This window comes from Rhinichthys klamathensis, unplaced genomic scaffold (genome assembly GCF_029890125.1).
Source record: "Rhinichthys klamathensis goyatoka isolate OS25496 unplaced genomic scaffold, OSU_Roscu_1.1 h1tg000114l_1, whole genome shotgun sequence".
Lineage (NCBI taxonomy): Eukaryota > Metazoa > Chordata > Actinopteri > Cypriniformes > Leuciscidae > Rhinichthys > Rhinichthys klamathensis.
The window spans coordinates 359,663-378,541 of record NW_026606651.1 but is presented as its reverse complement, the minus strand read 5'-3'; the positions used below and the strand labels follow the sequence as shown (position 1 = coordinate 378,541).

General features: G+C 38.4%; 1 protein-coding gene across 4 annotated transcripts in view; it reads right to left on the bottom strand.

The window, feature by feature from the left end:
• kat6a (K(lysine) acetyltransferase 6A) overlaps positions 1-18,879 on the bottom strand; it is a 54,051-nt gene that overhangs the window by 31,047 nt on the left and 4,125 nt on the right. The window lies entirely within an intron of this gene.

Sequence of the window (18,879 nt, the reverse complement as noted above, 5' to 3'; positions counted from 1 at the left end):
CAGTGCACATATGAGGGTGTTTCTATGGTTTGTGTGTGTGTGTGTGTGTGTGTGCAGGTCCAGGCAGGGAGGAGAGAGGACAGTGTGATTTATTGGGTTCATTTTCCTCTGACTCAGGTCCACACGCATCCATACTCAAGGGTGGGACTCTAAGAAAGAAAACCAAACCCTTACATACAGCTCTCTTGTTGTAAAAATGCACTTAAAGAAGCACATTTGATTATATCTTGGTAAACAAAAGCAATTAACGTGCATGTCATATTGGGCGTTTGTTCGGCGCTCTGGCGCTCATGCCTGAGTTTAAGGTGGATGAACTAAAAGGGACCAAAAATCTAAGTTCACCAGACAGAGTGCAAAAATCTGGAGAAAAAAAACGCACACAAAAAAAATCTTGTTTTGTAAGATTTGTTTTGTTTGTTTTTGAAAGAAGTCTCTTATGCTCACCAAGGTGGCATTTATTTGATAAATACAGTAAAAGCGTTTTTAAAATTATTTTTCTATTTTAATTTATTTTACAAAGTAATTTATTCTTGTGATGGCAAACATGATTTTTAGCAGACTAAGATTTAGCAGACGATTAATCCAGTTTGAAGGGTCACATGGTGTTGAAAACATTTGTCTTGCTAAATATTTTTGTGCAAATGATCATTTTTTTCAGCATTCTTTGTTGGAAAGAAACATTAAAAAAGTGTTTACTGTCACTTTTAATCAATTTAATGCATCCTTACTGAATAAATTAATAAATAAATTAATAAATTAATCTTTCTGACCCCAAACTTTTGAACAGTACACTACTAATACTATTATTACTACTACACACACAACTTAGGATAGTGCTTGATAGCACTTGATAATTGTTTTTGTTCAGAACAAGTCAGGACAAGTAGCAAACCTGGGCAGTTTGCGGACACACCTTGAGTTCATACAACAACTCTTTCATTCTTCAAAAAGAGCAAACACAGAGCAAAATTAAAGCACAGCTGCCAGGCAGCAGACCACCACAGGAAATCTAAAAATATTTCATGTAGGAGAGAAAAATTATTCTTACAGAAGCGCATCTGACAGGACAAAAGCCGCCCCCTCACACACACACGCATCAATCTGCCAGTTTTTCCCCATTCTAATGAAGCCTTCAATTTCCTCTTAATGTACACAAAGCTGAGTGCATGTTGTGCGTGGGCAATCAGACACTGGAAACCTGAATGAGTAGATGGGGATACAACAGGAATGGCAGCGGGTGAGAGAACAAAACCTACTGTCCTTGTCTCTGGCTCTGTCAAGGTTCTCATTAACATGTGAAACTCATTTCTGCATTCGTGCAGCCCCCTACCCATCACCCACAAGCCCCTGTGCAAGAACCTCACTGATCAATGTACAGGGGGAGACAGCTGGAAACACTCGCACACACTAAAAAACACAACCAAACACAAACAAGTGAGAGAAAGGGAACTGAAAGAAAACAACAAGAGGGCAGAGACGTGCAGATGCAACAATACTGTCAAACGACAAAGCAGGCTCTCACTGTCTCACTGGTTCCGCATAGCATACACGTCTTTTGGATGGGAATATGGGGTGTTCTCAGCCTTGACCTTAAGTTTTTTAATTGCCATGCATGGTAGACAACATTTTTTTGTCTTGAGGTACTCCCATAGCCGCCCGCACCAGTAAGACAGAAGTACCCCTTCTTCATCAACATCAAATCTGAAATGTTAACTTAATTTGTATTATTAGTAACATAATAAAATGATTCACTTCAAACAACTGTAAACGATACTGTGAGTGAAAAATAGACACCATCCGACAGATAGATAGAAGAATCACGTTTTTTCTTTTTTTTCAAATAGAGATTACGATTCTCCCATGATTCTAAAGAGACAAACAAAATAACATGTAATTGACTAGAGGTTCTGACAAAATGTTAACTTTTTAAATTGTTATTTTAATTCATTAAAAAAATCAGTTTGAATAATCAATAAAGACTTCACTTGTTTCACAACTCGAGGAATCAGCGGTTTTGAATGAATCTCTTGAATGAATGATTCAATGACAAATACAGGGACTTTGTTAACAGTCACTTGTTGCTAAATAGTGGCGTAACAATGCAATTGATACAATCTTTATTTGAAGCGTCAAGTTCTTTCAGAATAGAAGGTGATTTACTGTATTTTGATCTCTACCATAGACATCAGTGTTTATATCCGAACTATAAACTATTATGACTATCCCAGTATTTCTGTGATGATTTGAATTATTTTAACAGCAATAATAATGTGTGGTTGAAAAGTTGTTGAAGCTGTTTCATACCTATAGGCTACATGACAACTGCTCTCTCTTGGTCAGCAGCAGTGCCAACAGAGATGCTCACTGTGATCATAGGCTACTTGTCAAAGGTTTAATACAAATGGCCAAATCGTTGTCGTTTAGTAATAAGATTGTGTGGATGTTTGAAGCGATACTGCGATCTTAACGATTAATCATGCAGCTCTAATAGATAGACATTCTTTAAACAGATTCCCTCCATTTCTAAAAGACCTTTCACAGTAACACAAACAATAAAACACCTTTCAGATAGGGTGCAACTGCCAAAACGCCTCCTGCTGACTTGAGAAGCAACGAGAAATGAAGCCCATTGGTTAATACATCAAGTCAGGGTGGCTTCACAAATAGAAGAGCCAAACAAGTCATCATACTATGTGTAGACCATCCCTGATAGACTATCTAAAATAAGGGATTTAGATTTGGAGGTCACGCTAGTGACACCAATGACATGTGCTGTAGTTGCAAATACATCTAACAGCAGGGAGCAATGAAGCAGAGAACATGTGTGTGCTAAATAATGGTCAACCTTGTAAAGCTCAAGTCCATCATGGGACATGATGACCATACGATGCCTGAGGTCATGAAAGAGTCAACGTGAAGAGATGCAGTCGCACATAAAGCAAGGTGGAAATTAAGGTTTAAGTAGGATACATTTATAGATGTAAAAGTTTCCCTTTATGAAACTTGTGCATAGTTGTGAAATATTTAGCTATCCATATTGCAAATACAAAACCATCCAGCACAATCCACACTTTCTATTTTCTTACACCGTCACAAGAAAATTTTCCAGCATTGTTGTTTCTGTCCTCACTAAAAGCAACACTGTACAAAGCAAAAAAACAACAACAAACAATCAGAATAATAGTTTAATACACAACAGGCCTGGATGTTAAACTATTGAGAGAGCATGTGTCAGCTGATAACTGCATTTTGGCTGATAAACAGAGAAGATCCAAAATCTACCAACAGCCTTGTCAACAACAAATTTGATTTATTTTGAATAAATAGATCAAATATTGTGTATCAAACGTGTTCATTGAATTTACTTAATTCTGCATACATCTCATTTGCTATCCTTACATCTCCTTATATTTACCAGATATTTAATTTGCCACTGCATCAGCATTAACTATAAAAAAAGAATTAGACCAATGAAATTTCACTACATACAGAGAAACTATTAAATCAAATTGTGTGTTTAGGAAACAGCGTCTGATGCTCTAATGCCTCAATGACCTTAGACCTATATAGAGGGATGATAGTATTTCTAATGGTTATCACACAAGCCCTGTAAACCTCTTTACATTCCAGAAACGTTTATGGTCAACTCATGCCATGCCAGAGCAGTCAGGACAAAGGGGCCAACACTGATTACCTTCCAATCCAGACACATAATCAATGTACGGGGCAATTTTGTATGCATGTCTCTTGTATTCTCTACAGCTTCACTTTGAAACAAGAAAAAGGTGAAAAAGTACACATTTATATGTGCTGATGGGTTTGAGGGGTGCAGGTCATTACAACAATGCTGTTCAGAGGAATGAAGAGAGTATAAAACAGGAATATGAAGAATTATTAAATATAAACTGTTTATTCAATATTTTGGGATAATCGGATTATGCTTTCAGCTTCCTATACAAAAGTGCAGAGCTATCAGCTCCTATTTAACAACGCTTAAATCAATTCTGCAGATTTTCCACCAAAATCACTGAATAAGATCTGCAAATTGCATCTGGACATGAAAATGACAAACTTACAATGGAAACTTAGAGTGCAGACTACTTTCATCATTTTATTTTTGGTGAGATTAAGTGTAACAAAATATTGTGTCACAATATCAATAAATGCAAACAACATGCAAAGTGGATTGTAATATGTATTGTGACCAGTCCACACAAAACAAAAGTTTAGACATTTAATTATTTAGCATTGAACATGGTAAACCCAGAAGGTCACACATTTGAGCTTCCATGTCTATTAATAAACTGAAAATAAAAAATCAAATAAGATACAATATTTTTATTCCATTATGTGCATGGGGGAGAATACCAAGTCCAAGCCTATTCAAGTCCACTGATGGCTTTGTTTACAGTATCATCATCAGTATCGTGTGTCGAACCAAATCGTGACATGAATATATACTGTTACAATCCTAGATATTACTAGTAAGAAAAATGTCCAGGTTTTACCAATTAGCTGCTCCTGATCACCATTTCAGTGGTCCATACTCACATTATGCTGACTATGAACCTACTGAACATCATCAGGCTACAAATTCACATGACATACATTTGAGCGTCATCAGATTTTTCACACGTCCCCTGAATGACCGCCTGAGGAACTTTCCTTCAACCCTGGAGCTTTCAGCTGTGAAAGGGCAACACGAGACTCCCATCCCTCTTACTGCTGACTCTTATACAAAACCCTCTCATCAGGACCAGCCCACTTGACGTCCTAAATACACACGCTATCATAATAACCCCCCAAAAGCGATGAAATTTCCCATCTATACCTCCATGCCCCTTGTTTGACTTCAGCCCCCCTCTCACTCCCCACATATGCCCTGGCAATGACCCCCTATTAGAGGAAGAACGTGTGAGCGAGTCTGCGATCATGTTTAAATGGAGGAGTGTGTCATTCGTGTGTTGACTACACAAATCGCTCCTTCATATCGGGGTCACAGCCAGTGCTCGCCCATTTGTTTTGATCCCTTCCTCACTGCACTGAAGCAGAACCCTCAATGATCGTATACAGGCTGCATGGGAATAGTCAGCAATATGCGGGTATAAACGGTCAAACACCATATCAGACAAACATGAACCTGTTAGTGAAAAATCGAGTGCATTCTTCTAAATTCAAGCATTAAATCAAAGTTAAATACAGCTGCGTTAAAACTAATTCAATGACCTCAAATGATAATTGCTGCAATAAAAGCTTAAGACAGGGCCAAAGTGTTTTGTTTGCACAAAATAAGTTGATTGGTGTTTTTAGGTTCATCTGCTAACAGGTTTACACAAAAAACGGTCGAGTCAAGAATGCGTTGAAAAAAAAGCACCAGTAATGTTGGGGTTTGTTGGTCATCTGGACTAGCCTGGCTCCACCCTCCTACGTACGTCCGCTTAATTTTCATTTTCCTTCAGTACTACGCCTGGGATTGTGCTGTATTCTTTGGTTTTCTACGGTCAATTTTTTACCGGGCCAATCAGCGAACAGAGGGAATGGCTGAGAATGATGACGTTGATGTTGAGCGCTAGTTTGAGTCGTCATATGTCACGACCAAGCGTTAGCGATTGGTTATGGCAGATCCAGAGTGACTCTGTTGAAGTCTAAAACTATTCTAAATCTGCCCAGAGTACCCGCCTTCAAGGAAGTTAACGCTTGTCAATGGAGCGATGCCAGACTCTCTGTACAAATGAAATGTACGAGAGTCTGGTGGGACGAGGCTACATCTGGACATGAATCAATTCAAATTGCCATTACATACATTTTGTGGGACCGTCACTTATTTATTGTCCAAAGCCAATTCTTAAATGCATTCTCATTTTATAGAGATTGCTAGCCTGGTTAAAACCAGACCATTCTCAGTTGTAACTGAGTTATGGTCTGGCAAAGCTTCATAGACAAATCATTTCCAAAGGGGCGTCATCAACGGACGTAGCTCAAATGCCTCTGGGCGCAATTGGATAGACCTAAAACCAATCAGAGCGCTGAAGGAGATGACGTATGCAGAGCGACGTTCGTCTGTTATAGAACAACTTAGTTTGAATAAACGAGCAGATACTGATTAGCTACTTGCTAGTTAGGAGTGTAAATATTAATCGATTCGTATCGATGCATCGATGCGTTCGCAAGAGTATCGATTAATGTGTTTGTTTTGCCGCCAGTCTATTTTCAGCATCTGCTCATATGCGTACAAACGATTGTTGTTATGCACTGGGCTAACGTTAGTTAGTCACCGAACTAAACTGCCAGTGTGAATGGACCCTCAGTCACTTAGTCGGCGAATTCTAAGCTAGCAGTTACTAACGTAAACAAACAGGCGCTAACGTGTACAAAAGGCTACTTCAACAGCTTACTTGAAAAGTCTAGGGTGCTTTCACACCAACTCGGAACGGAATGGAAACGGTTCGCATGAAAAATCGCTAATTATGTAAACGCTGTCTGTTATGCGGACCCGGGTGCGCACTGGGGTACCAAACCCGAGACTGCCTGGAGGAGGTGCGCTGAGTTCGGTTGCACTCGAACCGTGCCGCGGCTCGCGTGAATTTGAAAGCATCACGGACTCGGGTGCGCACTTGTTCAGGAAGTAAGTGACCTGCGCATTAGCTGATTATGATGTATTTAGTTAAATAAAACACATGTAAGGGATGATAGTGTTGATAATTTACCTTGGATAAGAGCGAGAGTGAGTCTGTATTCGCACACACATAGCGCGTGGACTCAGGGCAACAAATTAATGGAAATCCACTGTCTCCTGCGTTTGCAATCAGCAAAAAGCCAAATGCGACACACAGTAAAACGGTGTTGTTCACTTAGCTGTGCATAATAGCACCAAATAAAATAAAAAAACACAATATATTGACCCGCGTTCTGTTTTCTATCATGCGTCGTGCACGTTTGCGATGACGTAAGATGCACGGAAACGCACCAGGATTCGATAGAATCAAGTTTAGAACTGTATGCAGTAACTGTTATATTTGCTGTTCTATTTGCAGTGCATTGAGCACAACATACACATTATGTGAATAGAATACTGTTCCTGTATTCTCAATAAAAGGGAAATTATAAACACTTTTGTTGATTTATTTGAAACTTAATAGATATCATGTAAAATTATCGATTATTGAATCGAATCGCATCGCGGGGAATTCTGAAGTATCGAACATAATCGAATCGTTGGCTTAAGAAATCGGTATCGTATCGTCATGTAGGCTCCGATTTACACCCCTACTTGCTCTACGTTTATTTAAAATTAACAGCAAGACAACTAAGTGAATGTGCTTTCCATTAAAGGTGCTCTAAGCAATGTCGGGTGACGTCACTTCTTGTTGACGTTTAAAGTATTGTCAAACAAAACGGAGGCTAGCTAGACCCTCCCTCCTCCTCATCCGCGCACTAACCCCCCAAACCCCGCCCCCAAGTCTTTCTTGTCGGTGATTGGCTGGAACTGTTTGTCAGGCCATCCTTAAAAATATTTTGGTTTGCAGTAAAAAAAAAAAAAAAAAAAAAAAGGGTCGGTAGGTAGGTCTATATTTTTTTTTTTTCAAGATTCAATGTTAAAAACAAAGGATAATTTTGGTCATGGTGATTAGGTCGGTATGAATTTAAACAAATGTGCATATCGTGACGTCACTGACTGGGTCTTCAACCCCCATGCCTTCGGGCGCACCATTGCAAACCTCATTCTGATGCAGGTTATAGACCACAAACAATTTGAAATCTTTGTAAAAAAAAAAAACATATTTATTGCATTAATTCCAGCTGCATTCGTTTGGAAAAAAATAGGCAAAAAAAAAAAAAAAAAAAGGAGCCACTAGATTTCAATGAAAGTGGATTTTCAGAGGGAAACAAATAAATTAAAATGACTAATCTCACCAGCGCCGCGCCGACCAATAAAACAGCGCGTTTGGCACCATTCGTTTACATTTGACCCATACTGTTACAAGCCCCCTTTCTGGTCTAGGGGCAGGAAAGGAAGGTAACAGAAAGTTTCAGGGAGAGAGTGAAAGATTTGACCCATAAACATCTGCTATTATTAACAGAAATCAGTGTGGTCAAATAGCTAGGCGCATTGTAGGAAACTATAGGCCGATTAAGTAGTCCTGACATATTATGGAATGGTCGATTTTCTTTTGTGCAATTTAGTACATTTCGGTATGGGATGTGCTGTTTTATTGGTCAGCGTGGCGCTGGTGAGATTAGTTCCCGCCGCTCTGACCATTGACTGCCGCAAGCAAACACTTCTCTCTGCGCTGTCGAGTCTGTCGCGCTCGCGCGTCTCGGTCCATTGAGCCACGCAGATTACAAGTCAGCGCAGCGCGAACTCTGTAACACACCGCGCCGTTTCGTCCCCCTTTCGGTGTGTTTGGCTTCCCACACTTATGTGTGTTTGTTTGTCAGAGCCTGCAGTTGCTGTGTGACGCGCGTTCGCGGTGGGCATGTCATGACGAGCTGGACGCGCTCCGAGAAAAGGCCGTTAACATCGATTCCCTATTTGACCATTAAGAATTTCGAATAATGAGCGACTAAATGTAGGCTCATGCAGACGTATTTCACAAGCAGCCGCGCCGCAGCCATCATCACCGAGCGCGAACCATTGACAGTGAATGAAACGAAGCGAACGCACAGGCCATAGTGTGACATGCGTAAACCAATGGTGTAAACATAATCATAATAGATGACGCCACGGGTTTTTATTTAAAAGAAAGAACGTAGCCTACGCAATTTATATTCACAATACTTACTATAATAAATGTATATTATTTTATTGCATCCATTTGTATTAGTTGTTTGAAGAGTAAAAAAAAAATCGGTCGGTCTTAATGCAAGTTTACAACCGGCAAGTCGGTCGGACTAAAAGGGAAAAATAAATAAATAATTGGGTCGGTCCTAATTTGACAGGGTCGGTCGGGTTACGGCAAACAAGAATATTTTTAAGGATGGCCTCATGTTTCGTGGTGCGGGTCGCCGCAGTTTGTTTTTGTTGCTGTTTGTGGAGCCTGGTCTGCCTACAGAGATCGCGTTTCTTTACAGTGTGTTCAGGGGACAGGCAGCTAGCGGATAGTGAGGAGATGTTTGCTGTATGTGACAAAAAATGTTTTGGCCTAAAAAAAGCGCGACATCGCTTAGAGCACCTTTAAATAAATCACACACAGTAAACAAAACCTTAACAAATAAAACTTTGCAATTTAGACGCGCAAACTGCGTGCCGGTGCGGTGAGACGTACATGCTCGGGCAGATTCAGCTTGAAGTCGTTCATCCTCAGACGCGGCGCCACGCGCGCTGTTACAAAAAAGCGAAATGGGGTCGGTCTTGCGCACCGAACGCGTCATTTTTGCTGCGCGCACCTTCGTGCTCGTGCGGACACGTCGAGTATAAACAAGGCTTTACTCCGTGTCAGCGCGCGCTCTGATTGGTAAAGGGGCACAGACCTCTCCCGAATCATCTCCAGCAGTAGCAGCCTCTGAAGCACCACTAACTCCGCCTCCGTTTCCCTTGTAAGCTGATATTAGTATTTAAACATTCACTATGTGAAAACACAGTGAAAACGATATGAATATGACACAGTGGGCAACTGGATATAGCACAGCATATTTTAAAATGAAGGATTTAAAGTTTTTCGATCGCGTCTCCTGTGAAGCTGATCTTCTGTTCGCATTAACTCACGTCGCAGTCGCACGGACCGACCGTCACTCGCAGTAACACGTTTATGCAGGCTGCAAATGCACACTTCACAAAATATCACAGCTGGATTTGATTAAATCTGCAAGGTTTGTGAAATTAAATGTTCATTAGATATTCAGAGATTTGTTTAAATTAAGTAGGATGCGCATTTGCTGAATCTTGACGGTAAATGAGAAAGTTTAGTCGACTAGTCTAAAATACAGTGCAGCTGCTACTAGTCCACACTGAAAACAATTAGTCGATTACACTGAAAACAATACTCAAGTTTTTATTGTTCAAATTACTGTCGTTTTAATGTTACTGTAAAGAGCAGGGCTCGAGATACTTCTTGAGTTACAGGCATGCAAACGGGGCCAAAAAACAAGTACTTTTTGCCATTTTTAAACTGTCACCATTGGCATACAATGCAACAAAGATTGCTAAAGTCAACAGATTTTTCTAATAGACCTGCCAATCTCTGTGCAAAAATAAAATAATGATGCTGCCATCTTTCTAAAGTCATTTTTACACCCCTATAATTTGTCTCCAAATATAGGGTGAAAATTGTCATTTTGACCCCCCTCTACAAAATAGTGAATTACTCCGTAAATAATATACATCTCTCTGTGACAATTTAATATTTTGGCTTTCATCACTATTTATGTTTGTCTTTCTACAGAAAAAATATTAACAAAATCAAAAATTTGAGCCAGGGACCTCTGGTTGAGTTGACGCGGAATGACCCTTTGGTGAACCAATCTAAAACAAGCCAAGATTATATTCTAAACCTTTTCTTCCACTGCAGACGTGTGGTCATGTGACATCAGGCCAGACACAACACACATGGAGAAACTTGGAAGCGTGTAACAACTTCAACATCATGCTCACAAATCAAAACACAGACCTGAACAGCAACAAACTGAGCTCAGATTTAGCATGGCATGATTCTGACAGCCAACACCCTGCAGTGAACATCATGGATGTGACCCATATCAGATGTGATAGGAGGGGTGGGTGGGTGTGAATGCGTGTGTGTTTAGCCTCTGGGGAGCATAAGGCAGAGCTGCTATTTATCAGGTTACAAAAAAGTGGGTGTGTGTATTGTGCTGCTCTTGTCGCCTGTATGTCTGCTGTTCAGCCTCTATCTCTCTCTCTCTTCATCCCTCGCTCTCTCTCTCTCGTGCAGAATGGTATGGAGTTTATCGGTCTGAGCATGTGTGGATCTCTTCTGCCAACGGTACACGTTGGACATAACCTTCCATTTCATCTGTCCCATCCAACACATAAACCCTTGTTTTTTCATACATTTCTAAACAAAAACGAACACACGCACGCTCTCATTCATTCACATGTTGTCTTTCTCTTTCTCTCCCCAACAGCACAAGCCCATCTTGCAGCTGGTAGCCTAGGCTGCAGGAAGCAAAACTCACGTGACCTCTCATTCTTGACCATCTCTGTAATGTTTTCTTTCAGATTATCTGGCTTAAACAAGGCATTTCAGACTGACAACTGCAGTATTTTGAGAAACTGCCCCTACCCTGGATGTACCGAACATGCAACCAAAAACTCCTGAAATCCATTAGGATGTCATCTAAACAAGTTAAAGGGATAATCATGGAACAACAGTTTTAAAAAGTGACTTTTTTACTATCTTTTACAACAGGATGTGCATTTTCATGGGTTTAAATAAAATAGTTTTGTTATAAGAGACAATAAAACAACTTTGCTCATTGAAACCACTCTTTTCCTGGTAAAAAATGAACCATATTTCAATGAATCAATGAATCTGCGACATCTGAATGTAAAATTGTCACAGGGCTCTGGACTAACTTTTTTTACTAGAAGCGCTGTAGCCCCTAACTGGTCATTTTTAGGAGCAGAAGCAGAACATTTAGAGGCACACCTTAAATCAACCTGCAACACAATTATTCACATTTCTCCCCATTTGGACTATTACTAACAAACGCCTTGGTAATAAATAGATTTAACGTATAGAAATTACAATGTGCAGTTTTATTTTAAGTTCACAGGGCTCCAGACTAACATTTGAGGGCATCAGTACCAGAGTCACTAAGTTCTACAGAGAGTATTTGGTAGCACTGGGGGATGATAATAAAGCACTGAGCTTAAGTTGAGGTGTAGATAAAATTAGCTTTAATTATTATTAATCATAATGTCTTAATATTAATTAAATCAAAACAAGTGGAAAAAATATTAGGGAGTGTAGCCAATAAGTGCTCAATGGTTACAATGGTAATTTAAATTTTTTTTTATAAATAAGTGTGAGTTTTCCTACATCTTGAAACTTAGCTTTATAAATGGGACGATATTTGAAGGATGACCAAATAATGTTTTGGTCATCACATTAAAAATAACATTTGAAGTGCGATGTGATGTGTAGGCCTAGTACTCGTAAGCGTTTGACTATTTCTGTCACAATACCAGTTAGTGTTACATTAAATCCATGGTGAATGTTGCTGATTTGTGGACTTAAAGCCTTCTATAACTTGTTCATTCATGACACAATGTTTCTCCTGGCTTCCACGTCAAAGCGGTTTGATCTGAAATGAACAGAATTCTATGGCGAATTTAAATGCTTCTAATGAGTAGCAGTTTCGTTCCGCTTTCATTTAGTTTGCCAACGTTGTGCCAGCGCGACCTCCAACAAAATTTTGGTCACACTGGGAGGAAAAATGGTCACAGTCTGGAGCCCTGTGTCAGTCTCTGAGTAACGTAATTTAAATACGCGTAATGAACTACGCAAAAAAAAATGTCCCCAGGACATTTCATAATTACCCAAAAATCAAACATAGTTCACCAGTCACGCATGTTATCACGTCCGTCAAAAACTTAGGCTAGCTATCGGTTGTATTATTAGACGGAAAAACATCAACAGCACACTCATGGGCATCAATCACTTCACTGAATACTTGCTGGCTAAGAAATAAATTATTACCTTTCGATCCATCTGTTTTCAAATCACATCATTAGAATATCAAGACATCGATGTCTGTCAAAAAAATAACGCGCACACACTGAAAGTCTGTCATGATATATGTGATATATATTTCTAAAATTGAATAAGAATGATCAGGGAACTGAGTGAAATACTTCACACACTGACTACAAGCTAAAGAGAAGAAACGGCAAACCAATTGAAAAACTTTACCAGGTTAGTAAACATTAGGGACGCACTAATATGAAAATTTTGGCCGATACCAATAACCGATAATTCTTTAAAGTCGATAACCGATATATTGGCAGATAAATCTAAATACTCATTTTTGAGAGCCTGATTACAAAAACAAAACGTCTCAACATAAAAAGCCATGTCCCAAACACTTCCAAATAAATCAAACATATACAGTAACAGTACAGAAGCCAAGTTTGAACCAGTGCAAGTTCTAAAATTCATTTTACACTATGGCCAACTTTCTTTAACAAAAAAAAAACTGCCATACAAATAAAATAAGGCCTACATAATGCAAACAAGTCATTGGACAACATTACTTATGTATAAAGAATCAAAATACATGACATAAACAATATTAAAACTTATATCTGCAAAAAATGACAAATGCACAAGTGAACTTTAACTAAAATACGTGCTAGTCAGAATGTGTAACTCCTTCTGTTGTGGATGGCTCTTTCCGTAACAACGCACTGAAACACGGCAATAAAACCCAAAGAATTAACAATGTTTCATCATACAATAGTGTTCTCATTATTAGGGCTGTATTGTCCTAGTCGATTAGTCGATTAATTGGTCGATACGTTCTGGTTCGACCAAAATTCTGATTGGTCGATTTTTTCCCCGCGTTCATTTTGCCCATAGACTGTAAAAAAAGGGTTTTGCCGCGCTGAGGCGCGCTCATTTCATCAGGTGGAAAGCACTAACTGCTAATGGGGGTGTTTTCAGAGTACCCTTGTTTCACAGGTAACAGTCTGTCTTCAGAACACCCCCCTTGTTTTCACCTTTTTTGGATTAGCCCAACCCAAGAGAGAACGATAAGTAGGCTATATAAGGTTTGATGCTGAATATTATTTATTTAATTGTGAGAGCGTTTAATAGTCAGTCCTCTTCTAACATGTCAACAACAAAGAAATCGACAGTGTGGCAGCATTTTGTTAAAATTGATAACGGGAAAAAGATCGAATGCAAAGTGTGCAAGCAACCACACCTCGACGACAAACATGACATATCATCTAAAAGTGGTAAGTTAAGCTCACTTGTCTGCGTTAGCTTGCCCTGTCTGTTTTGAATAGGCTATATGAACAAATCAGAATTTGCATATTTCAATGTTTTAGTGTGATAACCTAACTTTTTTATTTTTTTGTTTGGAGCCTAATGCGCAATTGCGCTGTGCCGACTGTTTGTGTTAGTTTTGAGCCTAAGATGCTTTATTTTTCAGTTATGCACTTTATTTCGTTTCTGCTCTTGATCTGGTTTGTTTAATAAATATTCTTTTTTTTTATTAAAGTGTGTTTATTAAGAGTAAAAGCTTTAAGTTTATAGTCTATTCGTGTGTCAGCCGCGAAGCTGATCTCTCCTATGTTCAGCCTGTGCGAGGACATGCACAGAGCGGCTGAAATGATAGTGTCTGACAGTTATAACATATGACAAAAATAATTGTCTAAATTATGTTGCATATTCCTCAACAGTTCTTGTGATGATATCACTAGTTGACAACCATAGTACTATCTTCGGAAATCATAGGCTATGATATTGCGCAGGTGCACGTGATGCAACGCTGTCAGAGCCGATAGACTTGTGTGTCAGACTCATTTCAGTGCAAAATAATTCGGCCAAAAACGATTTAATATACTGCAAACAGCCTACTAGTTTTTTTATGTTTATTTATAATTCATTTAGGCGGACAACAAGGCTACCAAGTACTGCGCACTGTGCCCAGCTAATTAATTTAACGGGTTTTTTTTCTAACGTCATTTTTAGTCGATTTTTAGTCGAAAATGTCAGGACTTCAGTCGACCAAGATTTTCTTTGGTTGAATACAGCCCTACTCATTATAATGTTATGTCCCAATTAGGGCTGGGCGGTATGACGGTATATATCGTTACCGCGGTAGAAAATGTCAACCGTAACAGATTTTTTTATACCGTGTATACCGCGAAATGCAAATAAGTGGGCGTGGTTAACTCGCGTGCAACGTGCGTAAGACTGAAACACTGAGAATTGTAAAAAGAAACACGGAGAAAGCAGATCAAGAGGATCCACAAAGGAATTACATTTTCTAAAGGGTTGTTGTTGTTAACGTGATATTTTCGGGGGGAAAGGCGCAGCAGTTAACTAGAGCAGTGCAGCACCCAGGCTACAGATTAGTGCACGCTCGCAACGGGGAAAGCTGGACAACAACAGTTATCAATATCGTAACGAATAGAAATAACCTTAAATAATGTATAGTTATCTGCATCTTTCCGTCTCTTATGTAGGCTATAGTTTTTAAACACGCAAACAGCTTGCCGCGTGGTAATGAACAACCTGCTTGTTAAAGTGAATGTATAATCCTGTAGCCTATCTGAGGCAAAATTACTAAATATGAATCGTGAGTTATATATTTCTAACTCCAAACAATTGGCCACCGAACCAGCTGATAAAATCTTCCTTTGATTCGATCCGTGATTACAACTTGACACTCAAATTAACCGATCGCATTTTACTGATGCAGAAGACGCGCGCGTGCACACGCACTGAGGGAGCGCGGTGTTCACCGGTCTATCAATCGTCAAATAATGACGCAGTTACAAGGTGTGTATAATTTAAACTAGGCTACTTAGTCAGCACTAACAGTAGCTGCTGTTCGGTTTTCAAACTGCTGCTCTCCTGCTAGTCACTTCTGAACTTCTATTGATTAAAGCGCAGGGTGACGGGTTGCCAGATATCACAAAAAGAGCAAAACAAGCCCCTTAAAAACGCAGTGTAGCCTAAGCAGACATGGCAAAAATGTACCGGGGAACACATTTAAACAACTAGTATTACTATCCTACAAAATTAAAAGGAAGTAACTAATTTATCATGAATAGAATAGTTCAATATAAAATATTCAGATATTATAAACTGATTGATGAAGTAAAGCATAACATGAGATTGAAAAATAATTCAGAAACACTTTATTTAAAGTTTAATTGCACCTATGAGTTGTATTTAATATCAATCAGTTGGGGGCAGTTTATCTAAAAGTTGATGAGTGTGTTTTGTTTATATTTAGCTATCTAAATAGTTTACCAAATAAATAATTTACCAAATAAGAGAAAAAGAAAACAATGTGAAGTACTTTTCATTTCTAAAGTATTTGGGTTTATTTATTATACAAAGCCCTTTTTGTCGATTTTTCGAGAATAACTACATATATAAATATCTATATCGTGAAATATATCGTTACCGTGAAATAAAATGAGTCATACCGTGAAATAGAATTTTGGTCATACCGCCCACCCCTAGTCCCAATCATAGTTTGTCATCCATTGCTGTTTGAGCTGCATGCGCTGAAGCTAAAGATCATCACCGGCACACTTTACTACCACGTTATTTCTTAACCAAACACATCATATATGAGATAAATCAGATATATACACAAAGTAAACAATAATACAACTTATATTGCACAAAACAAAAGGCTGCGAATGCACAAGGCAAGCAAACGTATAGTCATAAAGATGTAACTCCGTTTTGGATCTTCCCGTAATATTCCCGTAATATTCTTTTACAGTAGCGTTTTCATTATAATTGTATGTAGCATATATGAGAGAGTTGCGCTGCACATGTTGCACTTCTGTATTTTCCTTTTCAAAGTGATTCAAAACCATCATGGCAAACCGTGCAAAAAGTGTCTCAGCTGAAGGAAATAATCCATTATTTATCGGCTTTAATATATTGGCCAAATTTTCTTATCGGGTCGATAATGATAGCATTAAAAAGGATCACATATTGGCCGATCGTTCAACGTGTTTTTTGACGGTTATTTTTATGCAAGAACTACGCATTCTGATTCTGACATTCCTTATTTTAATATTTTCAATAATTTTGTATTCTGGACTGATCTTTTTTTCATAATTTTGGCAATAGGTGAACTGTTAAATTATTGATCTTGAAGTCCTTGTAGTTGTCCAATATGACACTAATATGCAGATATTATAAACGTGACAGGCAATTTTTATAAAAATGTAGTTTGACCACTCTTCTCAGTTGTTTAAAAATATTGAGGCAGTTATCAAAGTTCGATAACATTTTTTAATTTTCCAATAAAAGATAATACATTTTTACATGATTTGTTAGATTTAATTAGGCCACCCTTTAGCGCATAGGTTCTCAAAGTGCGGCCCGCCGAAACATTTCTGGCGGCCCGCGATAACATCTGTAAAACTGTTAAAACTATTGCTTTGAAAAAATGAATATCTCTGTTTAGTGGTGTTTAGCGGCATCCATAGGCATAAGCGGTAATTACATGGTCCGACCGACCAATCGCACTTGACCTCACTCCCAAGGCCACCAGGAACAGTGGTTGTCTACACAGGAATAGGAATCGTGGCCAACCGAAACCAGCACCACAAATCCCATTGCAATTTAAAAGGGTATGTTGACCAAGTAATCAATATTCAATGTGACTTAATAATAATCTTAACAATGTCAAGCTTATTAATAGCCGCGTTTCCATTACCTTTCAAAATGTTCGCGGGCGCGAACACTTGCATTTTCCTATCAACAGTGGAAACAACTTAAACTAGTCTATCATTTCTGGTCATACAGAAAATAATAATGCATTATTCGCAACTACTTTTATTTGTGTAAACTCATAACAAGAAAACGTGCTTTTGTAAAATAAAATAAAACAATCAGTAGCCTAGGCTACTACGCGCTTTCATGATCTCCGTGAACTGGAGCGCGAGAACTGAAACAAAATATAGCCTATGTAGGCTAAAGCTTAAAATGTGCACTTTTAAACAAACAAACTCGAATCGAAAGCAAATACCTGATTATGTAATCCGTATGAAAGGTGGATTTCTCTCTAAAAGCGCATCTGCTTAACAGCGGAGATGGAGATATGTTTTTAGCTGACACTTAGAAAACAATAGTTTATTAATAAACAATTAAAATGCCTCGCTGTTTTTTCAGACGCATTTATTATCATTAGCCTATAACTCACCTATAAATCAGGCTAGATCAGACACGTACAGGCTATATGGCTCTTCTCATTCATCACTGCGGGAAAAATATAAATTCCAGGTTCTAATTTGGCCTTAGAAAACCAGTAAAATCGACATGTTTTCCATATTAATTTGTGAATATTTAAAATGTTTAATAAGGGGGCAGAAAGTCATTTAAACAAAAATCTGAAAAAGTCTGTCGATATTTACTTTTTTTGCGCAGCAGTTGGTGAAGCCAGTTCAAATTAAAATTTTGTTCAACTTTGCGTTTTAAAAAGACAACAACCGTTCATTTTTCGTTTTTCAGTTACGGGTTAAAAAAGATAGATAATAATATGCAAATCTGCAATAATGGAAACGCGACTGACAAGCAATGATAGAAATGAATGATGATGATGACTTGTTTGGTAAGCTTCTATTTTAAAAGTTTCTTTCTCTCCCCCCCAAAATTTTCACAAGTTTTGTCAGGTTTAGCCTCAGTTATGAATTAAAATGTGTTTATTGCAACTAATGTAAACTGTAGAGATGCAACCTGGTCATTAAAATAATTTCAAATGGGATTTTCTTTTCAGTTTTTTTTTCTTCGTTTTTTCCCCCGCCACTTTGGCGGCCCTCAGTTCAATGTTGGGTTCCTAAATTGGCCCTCACCTATCAAAACTTTGAGAACCCCTGCTTTAGCGGATTTTGACTTGCACATCTTAACGTCAGAGTGCAACAGTGCGTGGCTGCGCACTTTTTCCAGTGTTGTTGGTTTCGAAAGTATTTTTCCATAAATTTTTCCCATAGGAAAAAATTAAGTCTTTGGTAAAATATTTTAAGCCATGAACCAAACCAACCAGCTACAAAGTGAATCGCAACATTACAAATTTGATTTGAAGCAAAAACGTATTTAAAAATCAGACAAAAAGACAACAAACAACACTGTGTACTTAACTTTAGTGAGGGAAAGAACTACAATCCCATGAAGCATTGCGAATGAAAAATAAAACTTAAGTTTTTTTTATTTCATCTAT